Here is a 20,463-nt window from a genome sequence, read left to right as displayed (position 1 = left end):
AATGTAAACAAACCTGTTTGTCTGAGCGATTGGCTGAATATTTCTCAGGGAATGCCTCACTGCTAAATGATGAACTAGTACTCGGCTGAGCCCTCAAGGATTAACACATTGTTGTTAATGTAGCCTCACACTCTACAAGCCAGCACTAATGGAGGGAGGAGACACAGCATGGCAGAACGAGACACACACCGTGTGTGTGTGTGTGTGTGTGCGTGCGCGCGCGCGCACGTGAGACACACACACACCCTGTGTGTGTGAGAGGGAGACGCACATTGCCCCTTTAAGTACACTGACCCGAGTTTAAGTACATTGCCTTTTTAACTAGATCAGCAAGTTGAGACAGCAGCTGCTGCCAGCAAGCTCCCTCCATCCTGAGACCTGTTGTGTCTTGCCCCCCTTCCTGTGGAAATGCGGTACAGGAGTGAGGGCAGGGGGACACCATGACATTAGCACCCCTATTCCCTCCCTCTTCACAGCAAACAGGAGCCTGCTGGGAAACTTAGGGGAGCTGATAGGGGAGCTGCTGGTCCACCCTGGTTCCAAGCCCCCACCACTTGCTCCAACGGGCTGCTCTTCCTACAAGCAGTGGACAAAGCAGGCGGCTGCCAAACAACGTTATAAGGGAGCATTGCGCAACTTTAAACAAGTATGTTCTCTAATAGATCAGCGACGTAACAATGAAACAACGTTAACCAGGACGACGACGTTAAGTGAGGAGTTACTGTAGTGTGTACTGAGGGCCAGATCTCCACTGGTGTAAACCAGCATAGCTCCACTGAAGTCAGTGGAGCTGTGTTGATTTACATCAGCTGAATTTCTAAATCTTCAACACCTCCATTGGGAACAGACACAGCAACATCACTGTGTGTGGGGGAGGGACTCAGTGACTGGATTGCAGGCCAGAATGCTGCGCTACAAACAGAGGCCACAGTGGACCTGCTTCCAAATCCCCAGTTCTGGCAGACACCAATCCTTTCTCCCTAGTGTATGGGAAAAGACCCCCAGCCTCCTCATCTTTCCACTCCGTAATGGCAGATGGGGCAGGTGCTGCCTGGGACACATGCTTAGAAAAGGTCCTGAAAGCATCTGTATTAGTCTGTCAATGTGCTTCTCTGCCCTGATAAGTCACAAAACATGAGGTCTTATAGCAAGCTTGTCACCTAATGTACTGCATTATTTTTTTTTTTGCCCAATACTTTTATCATTGACCTTTAACTAACTAAAATGTAGCAAAGAAAAGTTAGAAGATTAACTTTAATATCTCGTCTATGATAGCCTCTCCTAGGAAAAATGTCTGATACGCTGTTTGAATTCCACGCTGCTGCTGACATGCTAATAATTTCCTATTTCCCACATTCAAGAGGTCCTACAATTGCCCACTGAAGTTAAACAAGCTTCCTTGTCTTTCTTCATCTTCCTCTATACAACTTTGGTTGTTGACTCCTCATTGGCATGTGAAGTGTCCTTGGAAAGCCATGAGTCCCAGCTTTCCAATGGCCTATAACAGCCACCTCAGCACCTAATGGCTTGCAAACTATTAGATCTTGAAACAGTCATTGGGCCTTCAGTCCAGGCAAAAATGCAGGCTATTTACCATGCAGGCCAGGATATTGCCAAAGTCCCAAGGAACTCGAAGCATTTTACTGCTGCCCACTGTTGCCTTGGAGTTCTGTCTATGCAAGAGACATGCAGAGTCCTCACAGTGAAATGACTCCATTAGGATAAAAAACACAGGCAACTGACCTCCATGTATTCCTCTGTTTTAGCTTTATGCACAGGCCAATGTCTTGAGCAAGGATGTCAGGCTACAGTCACTAGTCAGATATGAAAGAGGAGCAGCTTAGAAAGTATTCTAACGTTGCATTGGATTTTAAGGGTTTTTGTTGAGGCAAAACAACCTCCCCAACCACCTCTGAGGACTGCAAATACCTAAATATTAACAACAGAGCTTGGCTTAAACCAAAACCACATATCCAAATAATCAGGAATTTCAGAAAAATGGGGGTGTAAACTTTGTAACTCGGTTCCAGTTCTAGCTTACAAGCCTACAGCCCCCATTACCTTACCCTGCTGTGCGAAGATATAACAGCTCAAAACCATATTTCATTTTAGACCTTATGCTTTTCATTAGAGGGGAAAGACCCATTTCAGCCACTGCTTTGGGAAATTCCTAGAGTCTGGGAAGCCATTAGAGTCTTTAAAGCAATGGAAAGAGAGGTCAGTGCTGGGTCCGAAAACATTTAAATAATAATGCAAACCATAGAGAGAAAGAATCATAAAAGTTGGGGGGAGGGGGAAGATGCGGGAAGAGAGATCAGATAAAAAAATGTTTCTAGCCGTAGTGTGTATCTTGTGTGTGCACATGCATGATTTCCCAGGCTTTTGTGAACTAGTAAGTCATTTATATGCCACCTTCCCCAATTCTTCATGAACACAAAACACAAGAGAGACAGAGTCACAGAAATAGCCTCAATTGAATCTCCGTTGTCACTATGGGCTCCGGGCAGATGGTAACCTTGATTTTAATTTTAACACCCCCACCCACTCACCCACCCAGTTTCCTTTTTCAGTAGTGGTATGTTGCAATTTTAGGCAACATCTACTAGTACATTTGAAAAATATACTAAAATGAAATCAACATAGAAAGACATCTTGCTATCCCCGACGGGCTTTTTGGGTAAAGTTCATTTCAATAAGGCATGCGATGCATTTGAGTAAGAGCAAGCGAAAGACTCTGAACTATTTACTGGGCAGAGATGAGGCAGTGGGATATAGGAGAAGAGAGGACACTACTCCCTATCTGCACCAAGTAGCTCCTGCCCGCAGTAATGACAATGCCTACACATGCTGCACCATGAACTCTAGCGCACTGGCTGCTCTGAAGGACAGGAGCCGCTGAGTTTACAATAGAAACCAATCTGAAAACCCATCAGGAAAGAGGCAGAAAGACATCATCAGATAAGGAGCAATTAAACCAGATGAAGAGGAGGTGAGAATTGCAAACACATGTAAGAAACAGAAATGAAGGAAAGAATTCTAACTGCTGTGAGAGACTCTGAAGATGGGAAAGGAATGGGGTAGACACAAGGGCCTGGTTCTCAGTTATCCCATCCCTGCGTGTGGGGCAGGGATGCAGACATGGCTGTAAAAATACCTTTGCAACTCCTGTATCCAGGGTTGGTTCTAAGTCCTGCCCAACCCCCAGTGTAAGTAGTAAGAGCAGCCTCTGGGCTCCTCTAATTTACACTGCTTCTGAAGGTTTCCAGGAAGCAAGGTGTAGCTGTAGGTCAATTCTCCAGCCACATCACTTCCCTGCACCTTTCCCACCCACTTCCCCTCTTCCTATCCCCATTCCTGACACCTCCTGGAGGCAGGGATGACACAAAGAGCCTTTGTGCTAGCAGGGGAGCATTAGGGGTCATTCCTGACCCTTTTAAAACTCATTCCCATTGCTAGTAAATGAGAACCAGGCACAAGTTCTGAAAAGAAACACTGAAGAAGAAGTGACAGTAACAATTTATCACAACCCCCTTTTACGGATGAGCCAGAAGGCTCTCCACAAGACTGCAATGCAAGGTTAATATGCCTATGCATTAGGATATCCTAGCAACTAAAGGCTCAGATTCAGGCAGCCATTAAAGGCTGCTATTGCCAAGTTGTCATAGCTACGAGAGAGTCAGATAGAAGTGGCTGCAGAAGGGGAGATCACTGGGCCCTTAATGGAATGGATATTTTATAGGGAAGCATGGAAAGACATTAGAGGGCTTTGCATATGCATCCTCCTACTTTTACAGCTGCCTCAGGGTTCCCAGGCTAAGACTCTGTATATGTTGAAATTCAATTTCTTTGGAGGAGGGCAATATTGATAGGGTCCTCAGGAAGCCTGATCCTCAACTGGAAGGATGTGTCCTGGCTTCTGAGAATGACTGGAACGATAAGATATGGTTAAAATGGGAGACAAGATTGCTCCCCAAGATTTGACAAGATGGGGGAGTTTTCTCCAGGGAAAAAAATAGTTACAAAATAATGTATTATAAATAACCCTGCTGTCAGCAGAGTCACAAGAAGAGCACATGGCAACTTCATTCACATGAGATGGCCAGGACCTTTGTTTTACATCTCTTTCAAATTTGGATGATATATAATAGACTATTTCTCCCCACTAGGGGAGGAGGGTCTAGAGAGGACCTCACCCTTTCAGATTCCTGCAAACAAGCTCTTATGCACCTAACAACTTTCATCCTGGAAGAACCCAACGTGCAAAAGAATAGGGCCATTCACTAGCTCTGGGCCTGATGCAGCAGCTTTGCTTAGAAGAGTAGCCCCTCTGAAATCAACAGGACTATTTATGCCCTCTTGGCATAAAGGAAGTGTGAGTTTGGGGACTCTTCAGGATTATCACCATCTCACAAGGTCAGAAACAGGAGAGATCTAAGGGTCATGGAAAGGATTGCAAGAGAAGTAGCATCTCGCATTAGATCTGGCCTAACACTAGGTTTCAGCACTTGGTTTCCTGAAGACAGACTCACAGACTTTAAGGCCAGAAGGGACCATCATGATCTGGTCTCACTTCCTGCACATCACATGTCACAGAACCGCACCCATCCCTGTAACAGGCCAGTAACTCAGCCAGAGGTTATTTAAGTCCTCAAATCTTGATTTAAAGAGGTCAAGTTACAGTGAATACACCATTTACTCTAGCTGAAGCCAGCAAGTGATTCATTCCCCACGCTGCAGAGGAACGCAAAAAAAACCCTCAGGGTCTCTGCCAATCTGACTTGGGAATTTATTCCTTCGTGACATGTCCTAGCACCTAGGGTATGTCTTCACTGCAGAGTTAACCTGAGTTATCTACACTTGAGTCAGCCTCGCTTGAGTCAGACTAGACACACTGCAAGAGAACACAGGAGGCGAGTCTACGCTGGTGCTGTACTCGCTCATATGTGTTGCAAGGACTTCTGGGAGGTGCATCCCATGGATCTTTGTACTGCACTAAGTTGTACTGCTCCATGAATTCTTTCCTAGTGAATTGTGGGAGAAATTATCTGTCCTTTCTGGGCACGTAGGGGGAAAATTGGAAAAGTACTGGAGGACTAGCAGTGCTCACCTGTGTCCACCCTACTGAGTAGCTGTGTAAGCAGCCGACTAGTAGTGCTCACTTGTGTAGTAGCTTATATCTCCCCCCAATTGGCCAGCCCACCTGAGTTAAAAACACCATGTCACCCAAGCGTGTGGATGGGACTGGAGTTAGGGGCAACTCGAGTTATAACACAGCTTAAAACAGTGAAGCCAAGCCCCTGAAGTGAGAAGCCATATTCTCTAAATTGCTTTAGGCATCAGAAATGTCACTACTGCAGATGACAGGGAGAGCACCTAAAGCCAGGTCATGGCAGGTAAGTAAAGGAGGAAATAATCCATAATTAGTTTATTACACTGTTTAGCTAAAAGTTTTAAGTCTTCATTTGTGGTTTAGAATTGTTGTTTACAGAAGACTTCCCGCTTCATTACCTTGACCACCACAGGTGAGCTCTGAACAGAGACTCACCAGGCCTGTTGCATGAGAGAGTTCATTTCCTCAGGAACCTGCTTTTAGATGAGTTTCTGAAAAGCCGGCTTTTTAGTGTATGTATTTATTTGTCTTTACTCATGTGGAAGCAGAAAAAGAACGGTCAGAAAAGAACTGCAATGCATGACAGTTTGTTAGCAAGAGTCAGGCTAACTGTAGCCCTGATAACGCGAGATTTGTAGAAGCGAGGATTGTGTGAGGCGGGTGAGAAAGTACTGTGTGAGAAGTTATTGTGACCTTGTATAGATAAGGTGTAGAAGACCTTGTGTAGATAAGGTATAGGAAATATTGTATGTTGGCAAGAGTCAAAACAATTAAGAAATAAGATATCAAGATGGCTTATGTATAAACAAAATGCAGCTGTCCCTCATTATTTCTGTAATGAAAGGTATAAATGCTTGTTGTAATTAGGTATCAGAGAGAGAGACCTGCTTAGCTCTCTCCCTCTGTACAATTGTGAGAGTTAATAAAGCTTCTGACTTGCTGTACCCAAACAAAAGAGTGAGAACTCAGTTTTTCTCCGACAATTTGGGGGCTCGTCCGGGATGGCAACGCCCGCAGAGGCACCGGCAGTTGCTACGGATCGTTCCCCTTCGAACCCCATGGCGCCACAATAGAGGTAGGAGACCTTTTGAAATCTCTATTGGGGTGTCGGAGGAGGACTGTCCGTGGGGCCGTCTGTCCCTGTTGGGCTCACGCCATCCGAACTTATTGACTGTGCAGCAAGGTCAGATGCTGAGCGGCGTAGGGGAATTGTTTGCCGCCCCCTGTATGCATATGCGAGGTGCATAGGATTGCACCTGTGTTGAGGGGTTGTTACTGCCTCAGCAGGAGGGGTTTTTACCGCCTCATAGTCCGGACAGAGGGGTTGTTTACCGCCTCAAGAGGGGTTTTTACCGCCTCGAGTGATGCATCGAGGTACTTGGGAATAGTACCTGGAGTAAGGCCTTGGTGTGTGTGTGTGTGTGTGTGTGTGTGTGTGTGTGTGTGTGTACACCAGTGTGAATTGAGTGTTACCGGAAGACGCCCAGAGTACTCTGCGAAGTCTTTTGGCTCGTGACCAGAACTACTCTAAACGCAAGCCCGGTAACTAGAGGATCTTTTAGGAGATCCGACCCACGGTACGCTAACTCGGCCTGGCATCGTCCGGCGAGGAGGCTACCTGGGTCTAGGAGTGTGTGAACCCATCTTCCCTCCCCTTTTCCACTCCGTGTGAGCCACTGACAGTCTGACCATCTCACTGGATGCAACAGAGTATGCGGCGCCGTCTCTCTGAGATTAGCCGACGCTCTTTGCTGAAGGGAGGTGTAGGAGGTCATGGCTATCCTCGTTAGTCTTTCCTGTGTGAATACCCTGTAGGGAGAGATCCTTAGTTTATATGCCGCTAGCGCGGACAGGGCATCCTCCTCCCTGTGTGTGTGATTGGAAAATGGGTGGGGGACAGTCTAAGGATTCCCTCTCACCCCCTAAGGGTACCCCAGCTTATTTTATGTACGTACATTATGGTCCTAAAACCTGCAGGTATTTAGAGAATTGGAATCATTACACGCGTGAAAATTAATCTAAACAATGCCCACTAGAAGGTACCTTCAATCTGGATAAGATCATACATCTCAGAGGAGCTTTTAATCACCAAAAGAAAGCCTCTGACACACAATGGGAGCAATTTGTCTATTGAGGAAAGGAACGGGTTAATTTGAAATTCAGCTTGGTCCAGAGATAAAGAGAAAGTTAATCTGCGTTCAAGGTCAAGAATCAATGCAGACCAGGCTAAGTACAAAGAAAAACTGCTTTCGGCCCCGGCTGGCTGTGAAAAAAATATAGACATAGTCAAACCAAAGGCAATACAAGTTACAGTGCTGAGATTACATTTGCAAAGCTTAACTGTCCAGTGAGATCCAACAGTCTGCCTTTGCGACCCTGGAGCCGGCGTGGTTTGGGGACGCTGAAGAAGCCACAGGCAGCCGGCCTGGACTGGAATCACTGAAAAGACGCCCCAGGAGACCTCAGGGTGTAAAAGAACTGCCCTCCCAAGAGAGGAAGCAAGTTGGAGATTGCACAGCACCTTCTTTCAACGTTATACACAGACGTGGCCAGTCTGGACATACGTGTGTGAGTATGAAAGTGTGCCTACTCTCAGGCCTGGTCTACACTTACCCCCCAAGTCGAAGTAAGGTACGCAAATTCATCTACGTGAATAACGTAGCTGAATTCGACATACCTTACTTCGAACTTACCGCGGTCCACACGCGGCAGGCAGGCTCCCCCGTCGACTTCGCGGTACTCCTCTCGTCTAGCTGGAGTACCGCAGTCGACGGGGATCACTTCTTGGTTCGATTTATCGCGTCCACACCAGACGCGATAAATCGAACTCGGAACTTCGATCCGCAGCCGTCGAAATACCCGGTAAGTGTAGACTAGCCCTCAGCCGCAGTAAGTCTGAGAACCGGAGAGGGATTTAGCATTCCTCTCTCCACCCCGGTTGACCGGGAAGGGTGTCAGGTGGATCTACCCCAGTCGTAGCAGGACTGGGCAATAGAGAAGTTGGAGTAATAGGAAGAGTTGTGTACTTGATAACTAGAATTGAGCAATTAAGAGCATAGATCATGAACCAGGCAGCAACTCAAACCTATGCCCAGGGCAAGTTGCAAGCCTTGAGACAGGACTTCCAGGCAGAAAAGGAAGCACTGGCTAAGCAAGTACCGGTCCTTCAGGGACTTGTCAGAATTTAACCATTTGTGTTTGCATATGCTGTAACAGCAGTGTGTTTGCCACAAGAGAAAATTGAATAGTTAAACGCCAATGGGCTATGCGTTTTGCCCAAGTGGCAAGCCTCACGAGGGAGGACTCGGGTAGCCTTGTGAGTAAGAATGTTTAAGAGAAGAGACCAGGAAGGGTGGGGGCTAGTTGAGAAGCCCACCCTCCTATCTAAATTGGTAGTGAAAAAGCCAGTGCCCATGGAAGGGACGGTTCAGCAAGAAAAGCAGGATCGGGCCCAAGCGGGCAGGCAATAGATTGAGATGAATTGGTATTGTTTAAAGTTGCAAAAACCGAGAATACTTTTGCCAGACACAGGAAACTAGTGTGGTTTAATATGGTATTTAGCATTTAATCCTTAAGGTGACTTAATGCTTTACAAGATTTAAAATGTTTTAACTAAAGACCAAAGGTTGTGACTGCAGCAGGGTAGTCAAAGCCAGGAGAATAAAAGATTTGAATTTGGTTTTGGGTAACAAAATAGCAGATAAAAGATCTGGTAAAAAGAGAGAGAAGGACAGTGCCCCTGGCTCTGTGTGGTCGAGCTGTCACTTTACTAGGGGTGCATGGAGATTTTGTAAGCACAAAAGAAACAGTTACACCTTGTGTAGAAATTGATGTGGCTAGTGTTATGGAAATTGAATTGTGGAGAGGATGTGCATTTTCCCCAGAACACGTGCAGTGTATATTGTAGCAGAGGTAAAAGAAATGCAAACCTACCAATATAGGTTGTGTTGTCTTTTTCAGATCACTGTGTGTTTGAAAGCAGAAGTTAGAAGTAAAAGGCAATCAAAAGTCTGGGAAAGTTAATTGTGTCCCTTTTAAAGTAAGAATCTTTAAGCTGTGGATAGCTTTGGATCTGGAAGCAAGCCAGAAAGCATCTGTATTAATGCAATTTTCTAACTAATAAGGTAGAAGCCACTGAAACCTGGGCTGCCTATGAAACAAATACAAGGAAATATGGGGTAATTCCTCTGTTTTGTCTAAAATCAACAAGAGTATGTGTATATAAAGGAAATATTTTAAGCAATGACTGACTACCCAGAAGGGGTAGACCTCTGTTCTTTTGTCTTTCAGATCATCAGAGAAAACGGATGCCAGCTGAACAGCATTCAATGTACCATGCATTTACTGGTACAATAGGAATTATTTTTGTGTTCTTTGTCCTGTCTTGTGGTGTTTGTCTTGTGGCCAGAATTGTTGGGTTTAATATTTTCATAAGACAGTCTAGTTCAAAATTAAATAGAAGGGTTAAATCAAAAAGCAGATACTTGTTTTATTCAACTTGGAATACAAAAAGTGTTTGGATAAATCAGGAAAATGTGATATACTAAAGTCTAATACAGTTGCTTAAGTAAGAAAAAGAAACTTCATTGGCCAGATTTTTAATTGAAAAAAATTGTTGTTAAAATTTGCATACCAACAGTCTTTGGAAGCAAGGACATGGAAGGTTAACCCACTCCCCATATTGACCATGGGATCCTTCTGGCTACCTCAGATTTCTAGCCAGAGGGCTGGGGAGGGAGGAAAGCTATTGGACACCTGAGGTTGTACCGAGTGAACTCCTCAAAAGTGGGTGTGCTTGTCCTGGTTTGTTGCTCCAAAGCTCTGTAATAAGTTATTTTACTGGAAGAGTGTACATGGCATACATTGAATAATAAGACTAATGTACTGTATAATGGCAATGTGTATGTGTTCATTGTTGGGAAAAGGTGTATGAGTGAAGAGTGGAAGTTTCCTTTGTAGGTTAAAAGAAGCCAAGAAGGGGAGAAGGAAAAAGAACAGAATGAGTTAACTGAGGAAAAAATAGCTAGCAAGCTCAGTCCAAAGATAAGACTTGGCTGACAGCCAAGAAAAGGGGGGGCCTGAATGTGCCCAAGCAACTATGATATCTGCAAAACACTGCCAGGCATTAATGAAATGTGTTAGGTTTCTTTTCTCACAGATAAAAGAAGTGCTACCCAAAGACCCTAGCAGCCCTGCCATTCATTGAAACAAGGAGACTGAGTCTACATAAAGTCCATCAACGAAAGACTGCTTTGGCTCCATGCTGGAAAGGCCCTTTCCAAGTCCTGTTAACCACCAACACCACTGTGAAGTGCCAAGGACTACCTGCCTGGACCCATGCTTCTCACTGTAAAAAGACCCCTCCACCTCGGGAGGACTCTCCGACTGATGATAAGCCTATTTCTCCTTCTAGCTCTGCTGTGTCTTCTGGACAGCAGGAAAAAGAAAAAGAAAAAAAAGACAAGGTGAAGTGCTAGTAACCTCTCCCTTGTCCACTGACAGACCTACTGTGCCTTTGGATTTTCCTAGAAGAAGCAAAACCATTACAGGGTGATGTGCTAGTAACCTCTCCTCTGTATGATGCTAAACCACACTGTTTCAGGAAAAGAGAAGAAGGAACACTCGCTCTGCTGAAACCACCAAAGTCCAGGAATTCCTGACTACAAAAGACATTAAGAACTGGCCCTGGTGGAAAAGACGGAGCATCGTTTATTGGCAAGGAGAGAACTGTGGGGATCGTTCCTGGGAATGCGGGGTCCAGTGGTGGGGTGGATTCTTTCCAGGATCAGGACTTTGTGCTTATGGACAGGTACGTTCAGGGTGCACTGCCCTTCCTAATTGGCTTTCAGAAGATGAATATCAAAACCGCCTTGCCACCACTAGGACTACACCCACTAGTCCCTTGACCCCTGCCACCACCACTGTAACTTACCCAGATACAAACCGTACTGTATATTCCAATGAAACCCATTGGCCAAGGCTTTCACATCTTAGTGATTTACTGAAATTTTGTTCAGAGAAATTATTCTTTAAAGTTCAGGATAATGTATATGAGCAAACAATTGAATGGAAAACAAATGGATCAGTAGAGATAGAAATACATGATATCACTACCAGCGAACCCCAAGAATTAATAATTGCAATTGATGGGTTCTATAGTGAAGTAGATATGATGGTTGTTCCTGGAACTTGTACTGTGTTAAATGAGAGAGGCCCTTATTGTTATTTGGTCACCCAATTAGTGAATAATCAGACAAATACCCAAATTGTTCACAGGGGGCTGCCATTAGATTAGCATAACAGAGGGCTTGGGTTATTTCCTCTAGAAAGAAGAGAGACTTGACCGGATCCCTGTGGGATGGGGCCAATAGTGCAGCAGCAGTGTGGAATATTTTTAAGAACCAGGAACATGATGAGAGATTGGGCCAACTAGAGAAGGCCATTGGCCTTGTTTCTGGAGCACAACTAACCCAGGTACAGGCTGGAGTTGGTGAGTTACATGTTATCTCCGCCCTTAGTTCAATGACCCAGAAGTTGCTGACAGAGATGGTATTGAATATCACTGAGGCTGGGAAGGCATTGCAGTGGGATCTAGCATGTTCAGAGATTCAGGATTTCCTGAATGACCAGCTGATGGCCATTCGGAATGATCTAGAACATCAGGCTTGGCCCACTGCCCTTACAGACACATCAGGAGTACCAACTGATCTGTGGCCATGGAGACATACTTGGAGACTTTCTGGGTGGAAGTGCGGACGTTCTCAATGCTCCTTCCAAGCATATGGACCGGTAAAGGGGGTGTGGGCTCCCACATACCGAATCCTGCCGGGTCCATGGGGAGGATGCATGTGGGATTGGGTAATTCACCGAGACATCTGGGAAATTAGACCACCTGGTATGCCCAATCGATTTTTAGTCAGTGCTCCTGGGATTACACCTGACATTTGGATGGGGTTAGGTAGTCTATGGACATTTTGGCCATTAGAACCCCCACAGCTTCAGTGTATCCGTAAACTGAAGCCAGGAGAAGTTGTCACTGTTTATGACTACGTTTGCTGGGAGGGTAGGGGACAAGGAACTACCCTGACAGGACACTTACTTTTTTCAAACTAATGATAGTTGTGTGTATGTTAATGACACACATTACAAGACATACATTTTAATCTCACTACCACTGCAGGCAATCATATTATTTACTGGCCTGCAGATAGAGTTTTCCAAGTAGCCCTTAGGTTCCAGATACCCTTTAATTGGACTAGTTTAGTACCTGATAGATTTCAGAATTTGTTTTCACTGTTACCAGAGATTCAGAAAATCTCTGAAGTACAAGGGCAAATTCACATGCTTCAAAACATATATCAAGTTGAAAAGTATGCCTTTCAGACTGCTTATAGAGTATCCACTTTATGTACTAAGTATGATGTATTGTGCTTTGTGACTAAGGCTGTACAACAACCCCATTATAGTATTGCTATGGGAATGTTATTGCTTGTATTGTTATTAGTTATTTTAGGATTATGTTATTGTTGTTGTAAAAGACGTAATAATAGTAATACCTTTCATGTTCATGCTAATCATGCATTGTCATTACATCCAATCAGAACCCCTAAGACTGAAGCATCTGATGTAGAATCTGAAGTCCAGGACTTAATGCAAATAGAGATTTAAGAATGTTTGTTGTACTAGAAGTACAAAAGGGGGGGTTGTGGAAGCAGAAAAAGAACTGTCAGAAAAGAACTGCAATGCATGACAGTTTGTTAGCAAGAGTCAGGCTAACTGTAGCCCTGATAACGCGAGATTTGTAGAAGCGAGGATTGTGTGAGGCGGGTGAGAAAGTACTGTGTGAGAAGTTATTGTGACCTTGTATAGATAAGGTGTAGAAGACCTTGTGTAGATAAGGTATAGGAAATATTGTATGTTGGCAAGAGTCAAAACAATTAAGAAATAAGATATCAAGATGGCTTATGTATAAACAAAATGCAGCTGTCCCTCATTATTTCTGTAATGAAAGGTATAAATGCTTGTTGTAATTAGGTATCAGAGAGAGAGACCTGCTTAGCTCTCTCCCTCTGCACAATTGTGAGAGTTAATAAAGCTTCTGACTTGCTGTACCCAAACAAAAGAGTGAGAACTCAGTTTTTCTCCGACACTCATGCTCAGGAATCCCTGAAGGAAGCTGAAACCAGAACTGGTATATTATTCCTTAGGCCTTGCTGGAATTTAAGTATCTTGGAGGAAACAGGAAGCGTTTTTATTGAGGATGGTTTGGAGAGACCTGATATTGGCTCATTCTCTGTCTGCCTGGCCTTGTTTTTCAAAATTTCTGGAGTTCACAGGCATCTGAGCTGACACAATGTTTACCTCCCTCCTTTATTTTCCTGTAGACTTTCTACTGAAAAAGTGTCATGTCATTGTGGTACTTCCCATGAACTAGCTGACATGTTGCCAACCACAAGTCTTGTGATATCGGGTAGGTATTGTTTTAAACCCCATGTGAATCTCAGCTGTTTTTTGTTTTTTTAAAAGTAAAAGAAATTTCTAGTCATCACGATTACAGAGAAGCTTGGAAATGTGAAGCAAGTGCGCACTAGAGTCTGAAGAACAAAGGAAAAAGACAAAGAAAAACAAAAACAAAAAAAACCCACCCATCAAAAGACTCTCCCCCCCCCCCCCCAAACTAAAATGCGTGTTATAATTATTTTGGTATGCTTGAGTTTGGCAACAGTATGGGTGAAATTCATAGATTCTAAGGCCAGAAGGCACCATTAAATCATCTGTGTTGACCACTTGCATAACCCTGGCCATAGATTTCACCTAGTTCCCCCTGTATCGAGCTTGATAACTTGTGTTTGGCTAACATGTTTTCCAGAAAGGCATCCAGTCTTAATCTGAAGACACCAAGAGATGGAAGATCCACCATTTCCATTGGTGTTTTGTTCCAATGGTTAATCACCCTCACTGTTAAAAATTTGTGCCTTTTTAAAATTTTAATTGCGCTGGTTTTAACTTCCTGCCATTGGTTCTTGTTATATCGTTCTCTGCAAGATTAAATAGCTCTTTATTACCCAATAATTTCTCTGCATGAAGATATTTGTGCACTTTAAACAAGTCACCTCTTGATCCTCTTTTAGATAAAGCTTAACAAATTAAGCTCTTTAAATCTCTCGTTCTAACAGATTTTTTCTAGCCCTCAAATCATTTTTGTGTCTCGACTCTGTATCTTCTCCAGTTTCTCAATATAGCTTTCAAAATGTGGACACCAGCACTGGACACAGTATTCCAGTATCCGTCTCTTAAGTGCTGTATTCAGAAGTTGGAAAAAAAACCAAACAAACACCACACACCTTCATTTTCCCTCTCACTACTCCCCTCTATGTCATGTTCCTCTGTAGCAGATATGGACTGGCCAGATGTGCTTACTTATAGCCACACCAGATGTGTTCGTCACAAGATCCTTTAATGCTGTGCCAGGTATGGCTGAGTTTGTTTAAACAAGGTATTTTACACATTTCTATCTATACTGTACCTGAACAGTATAATCCAATCTAGCATCCATTACACAATCCATTTTGTTTGAATGGACCTAGTTCCGAAATGATCTACACTGCTCTGTAGGACTACCTTCTCCTCATCGTTATTGATGTGGAAATGATACATGGGCTTTGAGTCTTGCGCTGTTGCTGCATTGAAGTGTCAGAATAGGATAACAAATATTTTGATTTGCCTTTCCTTTTACAGTAGTATGGTGCTGTTCTGCCTTTCCTTTATGACAGAACAGGTCTGTTTGGGAATGAAGGGTTTGTTTGTTTTTCCAGAGAAAGATAACAAATGCAAGAAATAGAGATTATTTTACCCTTATGTAAATTACAGTAGCACTTCGGGGCCCTATTGTGCTAGGCGCTGTACACAGAGTTATAGACAGTCCCTAACCCAGACAGAAGATAGATTAAGAAGTCCAGCTTGGATTTCTAGTCTGTATCTTATTGCTTCACTTCTCGGGTTATGCAAGAAGCTTGGATGTTTTACTGTAAAACCTGTTTTGAAAAACAAACTTAAATATAAGGCAGCGCAGGAAAAACTGACTAGATAACAGCTTCTCTCACTAAATTATCACATGCTCACACATGCTTTTTTCTTTCAGTTCTGCCCCTGTTTACATGCAGATGCACTGTCTAAAGTGACTGAAAGCAGAACTGGGCACCAGAGTTTTTGTTTTGTTTTTAAAGGGGACGGCAGTTCTTAGACTTCTTTCAGAACACTTTCTCTTATAAGCCCCTCCCCTGCCACCTTAAAAGCCCCCCAAATGTGCCAACATTGGTCTTGCCAGTAAAGGAGGACTGGAAGCAATGCTACTGTGTATTCCTAGCACGCCCAGCGCTGTGATATCTAAGCACTGCTTTTACGGTACCCTTCATCCAAGAATCTCAACCCAGTTTACAAACAAACATTAAGTCAGCTATAACATCCCTATGGAGGTAGGCAAGCATCAGCTTCCCCTACTACTGACACACAGTTGCTTCTGGATAGAACACAGCAGCTTTTTAGGCCAGGAAGTTAAGGACATCTTATCTAACCCCGCAACTGAAGGGGTTATTTATAATTAACAAAAGTTGAATTTCACCAGGACACTAAAAGTTAAACACTCCTATTCTTATGCAAACCTCCCCTGGCTCTTTAACGAGTCAGGAGAGAAACTGACATACAACAAATCCAGGCTACAGGAACACGCTTTCAGGTATATTCCTCACAGAAGAGGAGAAATTCCCTGCCTAGTTTATGGCTGTCCAGGAGGAACATCCTATACTCAGAGCTGAAGGGAAGGTAATGGGAAGGTCAGGTCATAGAAAGGTCAGGGACTGTAAAGGAGACAGACAGCTTAAACAGAACATACAAATTGACTTTCAATACACTCATAAATGGCTAAGAGTTCATATTTATGCCACAGCCAATACATCAAATCTTCAGCTTCACAGTGATGGTTAATTCCATTCTGGGGCCTGGTTTAGTGATTATTACTCAGAGAGAAGAATGAATCACCACTACTACTAAGTTGCAGGATTTAAAAGATTATTTTGGTTAGAGATGGAGAAATCTCACATGCAATTATTGACCCAGCTGCAACCTGGTGCGGCTCTATGGTTTTTGCCGCCCCAAGCACGGCAGGCAGGTGGCTTTCGGCGGCTCGCCTGCGGGCCATCCGCTGGTCACGCAGATTCGGCAGCATGTCTGCGGGAGGTCCACCGGTGCCGCGCGTTCAGCGTCCCCGCCTCCGAATTGCCGCCGAAGCCGCGGGACCGGCGGACCTCCCGCAGGCATGCCGCCAAAGGCAGCCTGACGGCCGCCCTCACAGCAACCAGCAGGCCGCCCCCCGTGGCTTGCCGCCCCAGGCACGCGCTTGCTGCACTGGTGCCTGTAGCGGAGCCGCCCCTGGTTGCAACCTGTGTAGCCTTTGAGATCTGAGTTGGTCTCACAGAACAAGGAGGTGAAGATGCACATTCTGCATGAACTCACTGGGTGAATCTTCCATTGACATGAATTAACGTTCAACACACAACAGGTAAACACAGCATGGATTGTAGAGGAGAACTTTGCCCTGTTCAGCTAGACAAACAGAACTGTCTTTTAAGGCACACTGAGTAACGTTTTCACAAGTTTTGTAAGCCAGCTGTTTAAGAGCTCTGAATATTTTGGTTCGAACGATCCCAAGGGACCTCCAGCTTTTTCCATTTCTAGCCCAATCATTTTTTTGAAGTGACAAAGTATTGAGTTAAAAAGAACAAAATGGAACAGCTGTTTCACTAATAGATTATAAACAGTTACATTATAAACAACAGTTACATTTCAATATGAATGAAAGTTCACATATACATCACTTGATTGTTCAAATAGTCAGAAATGGCCTAGCAGAGTCTAACAGAAAACCAAGTGGAGGGGAAAAAAAGATCAGCATAAATTATTATTTTAGCTTTGTTTTTACCTGCCACTGAAGTTGCACCAACAGGCCTTAAAGTCTCTTGAGCTGAGCACTTCCTTATGTTTTTCCAGTCACTGTTTCTTTTCTGTTAAAACCAGTTGAGACTTGTAATCTTCCCGGCTTTCCTTCAAAGCAAAGGGGGGAATATTTTTATTTTAAAATTTCAGCCTTTTGTTAACACATTTGCTTACGTGCTTCAGATAAGAGCAGAGCTGCACTTTAGAGAGTGTCCTTCACTTCCTTATAAGAGGTACTCTAGCAACCTGCCAATCTGCATTAAGAGGAACTAAGGGGTGGGGCTGATGGTGCCCATGTGACTTTCCTTACAATAGGGAAGCAAAAAGTCTGTGGCAGCTACTGTTCCTTGGGGCAAACATTTGCCCTCTCCTCCAGATGAAACACCTGTCTGATTCAATGGCCATTTCTCATCAATTTAGGTCAGATTGCACCACCATTTGGATAAAGTACTTTTCTTTTCATAATAATTCTGGGGATACTCCTACAAATTAAGAAAGAAATGAAATAAATCATTTTTTTTCTTTTTCACTTGCATTTATTCAAAGGCCATAGAAGATACTGATTAATCACTCACATGATGCTCTTAACAGTGACACACCATATTTCTTGACAGGCCTGGTGGTCTACACTGCTGCTATAGCTCCCAGCCCAAAGTTCTAACCCAGTTCTCAGAAGTGGTTAGGTCCCCTGAACATCAGGTCAGGGATCTGCTGTGTTGTAACTGGGCCCCCTTACTCTATTGTAGAGTAGATGTGGGCCTAGTGCTTGTGAAAGGTGCTAGCCTGACAGCCAAGGAGAATGAAGTCCTGCATTTATTCACAGGACGGGTACAGTGGCAGTATAAGCTTTTCCTGCAGCTTTTGTGCCTCAGTTCTGATGGGGGAGAGGGGGCTGCTTTTAGGAGTAAGAGATTGCAGCCTGAATTTCTCAGCTGAGACTGTAGGCTTGCCAATCCTCCAGGATTGCCCTGGAGTCTCCCGGAATTGACATTGATCTCCCAGGGAATATTGAAAGCAATCTGGAAGAAAACGACATATGTTGGGGGGGAAAATTCCCCAGAATAACTTCAGACAGAGTTGGCAACCCTATGAGACTGTCATAAGGAAACCAGTTGTGAGGGTGGATTTTTGTGAGGTGGTGTCTTGGGTAATAGAGACTGGACTATAAACCCCACCAACTCATTTCACGTGTTTCGAGGGAATAAAATAGCTGTTGGGAGCTAAATAGGAGTACATTTCAAAATGCTGCTTTGCATTTATACTGAATAGCACCTTCCAGTCAAATATCTCAAAGCCCTTTACAAACATTCATTAAGTAGGTTACACAATATGTGTTGTAGATATTTTACATATAGGGAAACTAAGGCACGGAGGATAGGTGATTTGACTAAGGTCACAAAGTAAGTCAGAGCTTGTCTACACTTAAAACACCACAGCTGCAGAAGTGCAGCTGTAGGGCCTCAGTGTAGACACTACCTACGCTGACGGGAGGAGTTCTTCCATTGCCATGGGTAATCCACTTCTCTGAGAGGTGGTAGCAGAAGCGCTGTGTACACAGGGACTTGGGTTGACTTAACAACACTGCTCAGGGGTGTGGATTTTTCATACACCTGACTGACGTAGTTAAACTGACCTAATTTTTTTAGTACGGGTCTGGCCTCAGCGACAGATCTGAGAATAGAACCTACTTATCCTGACTTCTGCTCCTCTAACCACTGCCCCCCTAAGAAACGAAACTCACCATTTTTTAACCCTGTGATCTCTTAATCACACTTTATACCACTGCAAGACAAGAACATTCATATGCCAACATGTTTAGTAAGCTGTGCTAGCAAAACATTCCATATGCTGTGGCTATTATAACCTGTTCACTACATCGGACTCAGGGCCAGCCTTTGCTTATTGGATCATATGTTGCCATTATTACGTGGGATTTATCTAAAATACTTAAAATGCCCCTCATCACTGTAATATGAGCACTTCACAGAGGGGTGTTTTTTCTTCAGTCTAAGAATTTGGCCTTTTCCATATTGCTCTTAACAATAAAAGTGAATCTCTCCGCCACAACACACACTTACAACAGACTCACTTGAACTTCTTGTCCACGTTCTCTCTCCCTCAGTTCTTATTCCTCAGATTGAAATCAGACTAAGTTCTTTGTAGACATTCCATCTTGCTTCTGTCAGACACTCCCTCCTGCACTTTACCTTGGTGTATGCCTGTTGGGTTTCTTGCCTTTTCCGTTTGCCTTCTACCTGAGCTGACTGCTTTGCTCCAGCTGGAGCTGCCCTATTCTTAAATGTATCCTGTATCTTCAGCTCAGCCAGCCAAAGAACTCCTGAGGCTGCTTCACCCACAAATCTTTAAAAGGGAGCAGCTGGTATAAATCAGGATAGCTCTGTTCAGTTTGTGTGTTTCTCTTGGTGCCTTAACTTGGTTTGCTAGGACTGCAAGGGAATGTTTACTTGTATAAAAACAGTGGTTTCTGTTGCCATTAAAAAAAAAAGGCCTGAAAATATTCTGTTGATGTGTGTTTATTTATACATTTCATACACAAGGAGGGTTTTCTGTGGTGGCTTGGGGGAGTTTGGGTGCAGGAGCCTCTTCTATAACAAAGGGTATTAGATAAGTGTCCTCCTTTGTCCAGGGTGAGGCTTGGGAGCACTGGCTGGGCTGTAGGTGAGAGGGGGGTTTCTCCTTGGTCAGGGGTTATTCAGATGCTTGGACAGCTTAAGGTGGGGAAGAAATCTGGCTAGTGTCCTTGGTCGGGGTGGTGTCAGGATGGCTTTTCCAGCAGCTAGCAGAGGATCAAAGTCCGTATAATTCCTTCACCTAAGTGAAATGTTTGCCTAAGAAAAATTCAGTTAAAGCCACACCTGGTGAACTCATAACAAAACTCACTTGACAGTGAGCTCATAAAACAGTGGCAGGTTGTTTCAAAGCGTTGCAATACACAAGATGCTAGTTCAGTTATAGTGAAGTCCTGCTTAGGTTGAAATGAAATCACACCGTGAAAATAATTTTACTTAAAAAAATGGTACATTCTATACAATTAAAGACACGAAAACCTTTGTCGGAGGAGAACAGAAAAGTTGTACAGGTAGAACGATTCTGGTTAGGGCGGTGATATCTTCATTGAAATAGTTATACTAGCATAAAGTCCTAGTGTGGACGAAGTTATAAAGGTGACTTATAGCAGTATAGCTGTATCCACACTAGCTTTGTTTATTTGTTTTTTGTTTGTTTGTTTTGCTGCTTTAACTATACCACTCTACCTGTGTAGTTAATGTAGCAAAAAACAAAACACCCATCAAACAAACCAAAAACAAAAATCACATATCAACTATACAACCGTGGCACAA

General features: G+C 43.8%; 1 protein-coding gene across 1 annotated transcript in view; it reads right to left on the bottom strand.

Annotated features, from left to right (window-relative positions):
* The window catches only part of BCL2L14 (BCL2 like 14), a 29,611-nt gene extending 12,273 nt beyond the window's left edge, over window positions 1-17,338 (bottom strand). The window contains exon 1 of the mRNA XM_065405315.1: window positions 17,088-17,338. The gene's annotated coding sequence lies outside the window, so the exon portion shown is untranslated. The remainder of the gene's footprint in view (window positions 1-17,087) is intronic.
* Between the last annotated feature and the right edge of the window lie 3,125 nt (window positions 17,339-20,463).

The sequence above is a fragment of the Emys orbicularis genome, chromosome 1 (assembly GCF_028017835.1).
Source record: "Emys orbicularis isolate rEmyOrb1 chromosome 1, rEmyOrb1.hap1, whole genome shotgun sequence".
Taxonomy (NCBI): Eukaryota; Metazoa; Chordata; order Testudines; family Emydidae; genus Emys; species Emys orbicularis.
Note: the sequence above shows the minus strand (reverse complement) of the source record. Positions and strands in the feature narration are given on the sequence as shown.